Genomic DNA, 8709 nt, shown 5'->3' on the forward strand with positions numbered 1-8709 from the left:
AGAAGAGATGATGCCAACCCCCCAGAGGACGTCAGATGATGCCAACCCTGGAACAACATACAGAACTACCAAATTTTGCTTTAAGTTTGATTGCATCATATAATAATTGCTGTTAATAGTGTTCATCGTCTGTTTGATTACGTCTTTAATTGATTTTTCCATACATTTCTGCCATATGTTTATTAACTGACAGTCACCACTGGTAAGCTACTACTAAATATTGTAGAAACTTAATTTGCTGTAAAGTTGCTTTGCAACGATTCGTATCGTGAAAAGCGCTATACAAATAAACTTGAATTGAAATTGAATTTACTTAATATGTATCTCAGAAAAGGCAAGAACAATAATCATTGTCAAATCTATCTACCCATCCATCCTTAACTGAAATAGGTCAAAGCAGCAGCACACATAAAATCAATCCTAGTTAATAGTTATTTAATTTCAATTCAGTAATTAAAACCATGCCCATCATAATAGAAGAATAAAGTCTTTGTATCAATTGCATTTTTTTAAATAAATCCATACACAAATCTATATACTGCTGATATTCAACCACATCATAATTATATAAATGTTATATTATTGACTATAACCATGACGTTAAATAATTTCTACCAACAATGACAAAGTCAGTAAGAATGGTAATAATATGTAACCTTTAGCAACAGATTGTCACCATGACCTGCCATGATATCTTCTAGTGATAGCATTTCTTTGTTATATTAAATTGTGTGTATGGGAGGATGTGCAGGTGCAATGTAACAGAAAGTTTGAATTGTGGGTGGGTTACCTCTTTCACATTAAGGTCATCTGTAGCATCAACAGCAAAAAGGCATCTTCAGAAAGGTCTGTGAAATGTTAGTCTCTCGTCTTGTCAAAGGTCTTGATCAAACAAGCCACTGGAAAGGACAGATGGTGGCTGAACTAGAGGGGGCGGTTTGGGTGCTGAGCTATGACAAGTCCTCGGAGCTGGAAGAATAGTGGGCCGCTGCACTTAGGTGAGTTAGGGATCAAATGACAGCAAAGATGTGAAACCAAAGGGAACATGGCGTGGTTAGACACCTTTACCCATTTAGAGACAGGTGAGTGGGAAACAGCCTTTCAGTGTGGATGGAATGGAGGGTACAAGTAGGTCAGGAGGCAATCATCATTCTAACACCTTCAAGCTCAGCGTGCGGTACCTATCATCAGACAGCAGCTCACTCTCAGAGCAGCAATGATATCGCAGTACACAGATGGAGCAGAAGTCATGGATTCAACCACCAATGACAACAGACATGAACTCAGGTTAAATGTGTGAAGTAGGGCTGGGAAAATTAATTTGCTAATTACAGTTATTAGGATTAAGGACTGATTAAGGGGTTTAAAAAAAATTTACTTCATGTGGTTAATGTTTATAATGAAACTTAGATTTGACTATTTTTCTTTTGATTATACTTTCATTTTGGGATTTTCATTCATCAATTCACAGCTAAAGTGTACAGTCTAAAAAAAATTAAAAACAGTCAAAGAACTGGCTAGATATTCACAAGATCCATCAGTAACTAAAACACGATACAGTTCTTTAAACTTTTGGAATCACAAAATTAATTGTGGTTAATTTAGTACCACTGTTCTGTTAATAAAAAAAATTTAAACAAGCAACTTTGTCCTATTTACAGTAGAAATATTGAAAATATCTTAGCATTTGGGGGTTCAGAGCTATTGAATGTTGTGCTTTGTTAGAGGTTTGGGGCTTTCGAAAAGTTTGAGACCCGCAGGTCTAGAGCATTTTTAAAAATAAAGTAGCAGAACAAATTTGTATAATGTCTATTTAATGACTTACTCCTCTGCCACAATGGAGTGCTGCAGGGATGATGTTTTATTTTTGTGGGACACCCCCCAAAAAAAACCAAATTTAATTAAAAAAAAACAAATTAGTGGTTCTATTGTCCTAAAATCTGTGGGTCTTGATCATGTATTGTTTTTATTTGGTTAAATTCTTGAAATAAGGTCTGTGTTTAACATAAGCTCAAGATATTTTCATGATTTGTAACATCAGTTGTGATTTTTTTTTTTTTTTTTTTATAGCTTTTACTTGTCTTGCAGATGCTAACAAAACAGCGTTGGGGTAACGCATTACATGTAATGCGAGTTACATAATCAGATTGCTTTTTAAGTAACTAGTAAAGTAACACATTAGGCTACTTTTTAATTCTGAGAGGCTCTTTTTATACCCAATCATGTTGCCAGTTGACCTAATAAGTTGCAAATTGGTCTTCCAGCTGTTCCTTATATGTACATTTAACTTTTCCGGCCTCTTATTGCTACCTGTCCCAACTTTTTTGGAATGTGTAGCTCTCATGAAATCCAAAATGAGCCAATATTTGGCATGACATTTCAAAATGTCTCACTTTCAACATTTGATATGTTATCTATATTCTATTGTGAATAAAATATAAGTTTATGAGATTTGTAAAATATTTCATTCCTTTTTTACTCACAATTTGTACAGTGTCCCAACTTTTTTGGAATTGGGTTTGTATGTTAAATAATGAGATTTATGAGATTTGTAAATTATTCCATTCCTTTTTTACTCACAATTTGTACAGTGTCCCAACTTTTTTGGAATTGGGTTTGTATGTTAAATTATGTATGTAATCCCATTTCATTAGCCAGCGTCTTTGCTAATGACCTTCGATGATCTAATTTAACCATAAGCATTATGCATAATTTTTGTTATTGCTGAATAGTTTTGAACTTTCTTCTCCTGCGTCATATTCTTCATGCAATTTGTTGAAGCTGCGCCCACCATACTGTACAGACATGAATTTATATTTCCTGAGGCATATTCATTTCACTTTTGTTGTGAAAGGGCTTTTCTTTGTAAAAGAAAAACTTTTTTATATTAAAAACAAACAAGCAAGCCCTGCCCACATTTAACAAGTAACTCAAAAATAATGTAACACATTACTTTCCATAAAAAGTAACTAACATAATTAGTCTTAATTAGTCATAATTGGTCTCGCCCCTATTTTGATAGCTCCGTCCCACACATACGTACGCATCCCAGGCAACGATTAGTTCTGTGAAACAAAGCAAAAACCAATGTTACTCACCTATCGAGAAGAAACAAAGCAACCTCGGCGTCCGATCGCAGGCCTTCCCGCTCCTTGAAGCTGATCAGATATTTACACGGGTCCTACTTCTTGCCTTATCGTAACACCGTGTCTACACCGGACGCAAGCGGTGGGCGGCGCAACAAAATACAATAGAACTCATTATAATCACTGATGCTGTCTACACTGGATGTGGCACGACAAATCCCAGACAGTAAACTGCTGCCGCGTTCTATTTATGACGTATTGACACAAATTTCAAATGAAATTTGTCGCTGCACGACAACATGTCTGGTGTAAACATGGTGTAAGCCTTCTTTTTTTCCGCAGACGTTTTCCGCTTTTGTTTTTTATCCACCATCTCTATCGTTCTGTCGTCGCTCAGCTCGGCTAATGTCCGTCCTGTGCAGTGAACATAAAACACAGCTGAACATAAAAGAAGATACTTTGAAGAATGTGGGAAACCAAACAGTTTCTGGTCCCCAATGACTCTGATAGTATTTTTTCTCTACTATGGAAGTTACTGAGGACCAGCAGCTGTTTAGTTACCCACATTCTTCAAAGTATCTTGTTTTGTGTTCAACAGAAGAAAGAACTTTATGCAGGATTAGAGCAACCTGGGTAAATTATGACAGAATTTTCATTTCAGGGTGAACCATACCTTTAAAGTGACAGACACATCTGTGCTTCTAAAGGTATAGGCCTCTTGTTTTATTAAAATTTGGATAGTCTGTTAATATGATGTTCTATACATTATCAGAGCTTGGTAGACATAATTATTATATTTTTAGACATTATTAGACAGATTAATTAATAGATTATAATTAATATTAGACCCTATTTATTAATTTATCATTTATATTAATCATAAATATATACATAATAAATAATCATATATGTTATATACAGTTTGGCATTTTAAAATGTTTTTAAAAAATTATGAATTATTTAGATAAAAATGGGACAAATAATTACATAATAATGTAGTCAGAATTTAAGCAAATGAATAATAAATAAATAATAGAAATTCATCCCATCCAGGTAACAGTTGCAGAACTATCAAACAAGACTAATAATAATTAATAATTATAAATAATCAAATGTAAAATAACAATATTAATGTGTTCTGTTGCAAGTTTACATACTTGAGCATGTTTTCTCATGGTTTATTGTTGAGTTATGAGTTCCTCACTGATTATTTGTGTCCATGGTGGATTTTTTGGGTGGGGGTGTTGGGGGTCGTGAATGGGTGTCCCTTATTTTGCCTCTCTAAAGGTGGCAACCCTACTCATATGTAAGCAGATCATCAACAATAAAACCACATATAAATGAAAACTGCCTAATGTTACTGAGTGAAATGTCAATCCAGGAAGTGGTAAAGGACTGTGCAAGCTGTTGGGATGCTGATGGGGGCGATCTACAGCATCTTTGATTTGATCATTGTACTGAATATGATCTAGATGTAGTATTTTATAAAAATGCGATTTTCTCAGCTTTTTGATCAAAATGTTGCTTTTTTATCAAACTTACCTACATCCTAGTGTTGATAAAAAAAGAATGCTTTTTTAAAGTACAAGTAGAAGGTCTGTTCTTTATTTTGATGTATTGCATGTCCAGATATTCATACAACAAAATATTCTGGGGACCATAACATTTTAGTCAATTTTTTTTTTAATATATATATATATATATAATAATAATAATGAAGCAGTGCAAATTCAAATTCAACTAAAATCAAACTGCACTGGATTCTGAAAAACTGGGAATGGAACAGGAAATGACCAATTAGTAAGGAATCCCTAAAGAGAAGCCCCCATTGCTACCTGTCCCAACTTTTTTGGAATGTGTAGCTCTCATGAAATCCAAAATGAGCCAATATTTGGCATGACATTTCTCACTTTCAAACTTTCAACATTTGATATGTTATCTATATTCTATTGTGAATAAAATATAAGTTTATGAGATTTGTAAAATCCTTTTTTACAAAACAAACAAGCAAGCCCTGCCCACATTTAACAAGTAACTCAAAAATAATGTAACACATTACTTTCCATAAAAAGTAACTAACATAATTAGTCTTAATTAGTCATAATTGGTCTCGCCCCTATTTTGATAGCTCCGTCCCACACATACGTACGCATCCCAGGCAACGATTAGTTCTGTGAAACAAAGCAAAAACCAATGTTACTCACCTATCGAGAAGAAACAAAGCAACCTCGGCGTCCGATCGCAGGCCTTCCCGCTCCTTGAAGCTGATCAGATATTTACACGGGTCCTACTTCTTGCCTTATCGTAACACCGTGTCTACACCGGACGCAAGCGGTGGGCGGCGCAACAAAATACAATAGAACTCATTATAATCACTGATGCTGTCTACACTGGATGTGGCACGACAAATCCCAGACAGTAAACTGCTGCCGCGTTCTATTTATGACGTATTGACACAAATTTCAAATGAAATTTGTCGCTGCACGACAACATGTCTGGTGTAAACATGGTGTAAGCCTTCTTTTTTTCCGCAGACGTTTTCCGCTTTTGTTTTTTATCCACCATCTCTATCGTTCTGTCGTCGCTCAGCTCGGCTAATGTCCGTCCTGTGCAGTGAACATAAAACACAGCTGAACATAAAAGAAGATACTTTGAAGAATGTGGGAAACCAAACAGTTTCTGGTCCCCAATGACTCTGATAGTATTTTTTCTCTACTATGGAAGTTACTGAGGACCAGCAGCTGTTTAGTTACCCACATTCTTCAAAGTATCTTGTTTTGTGTTCAACAGAAGAAAGAACTTTATGCAGGATTAGAGCAACCTGGGTAAATTATGACAGAATTTTCATTTCAGGGTGAACCATACCTTTAAAGTGACAGACACATCTGTGCTTCTAAAGGTATAGGCCTCTTGTTTTATTAAAATTTGGATAGTCTGTTAATATGATGTTCTATACATTATCAGAGCTTGGTAGACATAATTATTATATTTTTAGACATTATTAGACAGATTAATTAATAGATTATAATTAATATTAGACCCTATTTATTAATTTATCATTTATATTAATCATAAATATATACATAATAAATAATCATATATGTTATATACAGTTTGGCATTTTAAAATGTTTTTAAAAAATTATGAATTATTTAGATAAAAATGGGACAAATAATTACATAATAATGTAGTCAGAATTTAAGCAAATGAATAATAAATAAATAATAGAAATTCATCCCATCCAGGTAACAGTTGCAGAACTATCAAACAAGACTAATAATAATTAATAATTATAAATAATCAAATGTAAAATAACAATATTAATGTGTTCTGTTGCAAGTTTACATACTTGAGCATGTTTTCTCATGGTTTATTGTTGAGTTATGAGTTCCTCACTGATTATTTGTGTCCATGGTGGATTTTTTGGGTGGGGGTGTTGGGGGTCGTGAATGGGTGTCCCTTATTTTGCCTCTCTAAAGGTGGCAACCCTACTCATATGTAAGCAGATCATCAACAATAAAACCACATATAAATGAAAACTGCCTAATGTTACTGAGTGAAATGTCAATCCAGGAAGTGGTAAAGGACTGTGCAAGCTGTTGGGATGCTGATGGGGGCGATCTACAGCATCTTTGATTTGATCATTGTACTGAATATGATCTAGATGTAGTATTTTATAAAAATGCGATTTTCTCAGCTTTTTGATCAAAATGTTGCTTTTTTATCAAACTTACCTACATCCTAGTGTTGATAAAAAAAGAATGCTTTTTTAAAGTACAAGTAGAAGGTCTGTTCTTTATTTTGATGTATTGCATGTCCAGATATTCATACAACAAAATATTCTGGGGACCATAACATTTTAGTCAATTTTTTTTTTAATATATATATATATATATAATAATAATAATGAAGCAGTGCAAATTCAAATTCAACTAAAATCAAACTGCACTGGATTCTGAAAAACTGGGAATGGAACAGGAAATGACCAATTAGTAAGGAATCCCTAAAGAGAAGCCCCCGTGTTTAACAGAGCAATGAAAAACAGAAGTCAGACTAATGTCACTGCTGACCCCCAGTTGAGCCTCTGACAGGGCATGTGCTAGGGCGTGAGGGTGGACGGACCTCGACAGTGCTAAGCAGTCTCTATTGCATGAACATTAACCCTGTGCTGCCCTCCCCTCCAGCACACATCTGGCACAGAACTGGACTGGTACCAACTCTCAGTGGGCAATGCCCTTCTTTACCAAGGCATGCTGGGACAGATTGGGTATGAGTGTGTCAGTGCCAAGTTGCTATATTTACAGAGGTAGAGAGCTGAATGCCAACTACACTCAACCTCATTTCCAATATACACAAGGACATTCACAATCAGTATACCCTCTCTAGCAATAAAATACATTTCAATTGGAGATTAATTTTAAACAAACAACATAAAATAAGCAGCTTCACGAAAAACTGTAGTGGTCATAGCTAAGGGTCATCACTCATGTTTTTTAAATGTAGTAAAGTAATTATTTTAATAGGTTAATACATCATGTTGTTTCAAAACTGGAACACAAAAGTTTTATCATGTTCACACCGCTCATTCCCATAAAATGAAAGTAAACATACATAATCATATCTTTGTCCCTAGTAAAAAAAAGTTATATATTTAAAATACTTTTATTTCATACTAAGTTGTCATGAATCCTGTCTATGAACTTCCGTTCATTCACCATCAGAGGTCACCCTTTCCATTACATTGACTCTCACACTACACCTACTGTTGCTTATCATCCCGGAGTACATATCCCATCATTCATTGCATTGATTGCACTCAGCACGGATTGCACACAGCTGTTTTCACTGATTGCACACAGCTGTTTCACATCATTCACTCACTATATAACACTCACTCAAACTACCATTCACTGCCGAGTATTGCTTCGCCTGTTAGTTTTCCTAGTTCCTGTTATCCTGCCCATGGTTCCTGGTTTTGCCTTGCCTTTTTGGGTTCTGATCTTTGCCTGTCTCCCTGGATTTATCCCTCTAGTCTCGCCCCTGTGATTCTGTCTGCCGATCGTCGACCTACGCTAGCCCTAGGACTATTCTTGTGTTTTGCCCGCCATATACCTGGTTGCCATTGTTCGACCCTGCCTGTTATGACCACGTCTCTGTCTTCTGTTCAGAATAAAGCTTGCACATGGATCCACACGTCTCACGTCTCTGTTGCCCCGTTACAGAATACTCGGCCACACAAGGATCCAGCAGCTATTCAAGTGGACATTGGCCAGGTATGGACACTGCAAGAATATTACTAGCCCTTAAACAAGGCCCGCGATCGCTGGAGAACTATATTAGAGAATTTCTAGCCATAGCACATTATGCTGATCTACCAGATTGTCTTCTGATAGAGTTTTTCTGTGATGGCCTGAATCAAACTCTGCGATCTGAGCTTAGGTCAGGGACCGCGTTCGTCACTGAGTTGTTTTTTGGATTTTTCTTTGTTGACTGTTGGCTCTCCATTCACTGTGGGTATCGTGGAGGAACGAGACCCCACACTCACTCCTGAAATGGCCCCCGCACTAGATTACGATCATAAAATGGCGGACACTTCAGCGCCCCGTCAAGTCACAGCTGATCG

Source organism: Sinocyclocheilus grahami, unplaced genomic scaffold, assembly GCF_001515645.1.
Source record: "Sinocyclocheilus grahami isolate Dianchi unplaced genomic scaffold, SAMN03320097.WGS_v1.1 scaffold533.1, whole genome shotgun sequence".
Lineage (NCBI taxonomy): Eukaryota > Metazoa > Chordata > Actinopteri > Cypriniformes > Cyprinidae > Sinocyclocheilus > Sinocyclocheilus grahami.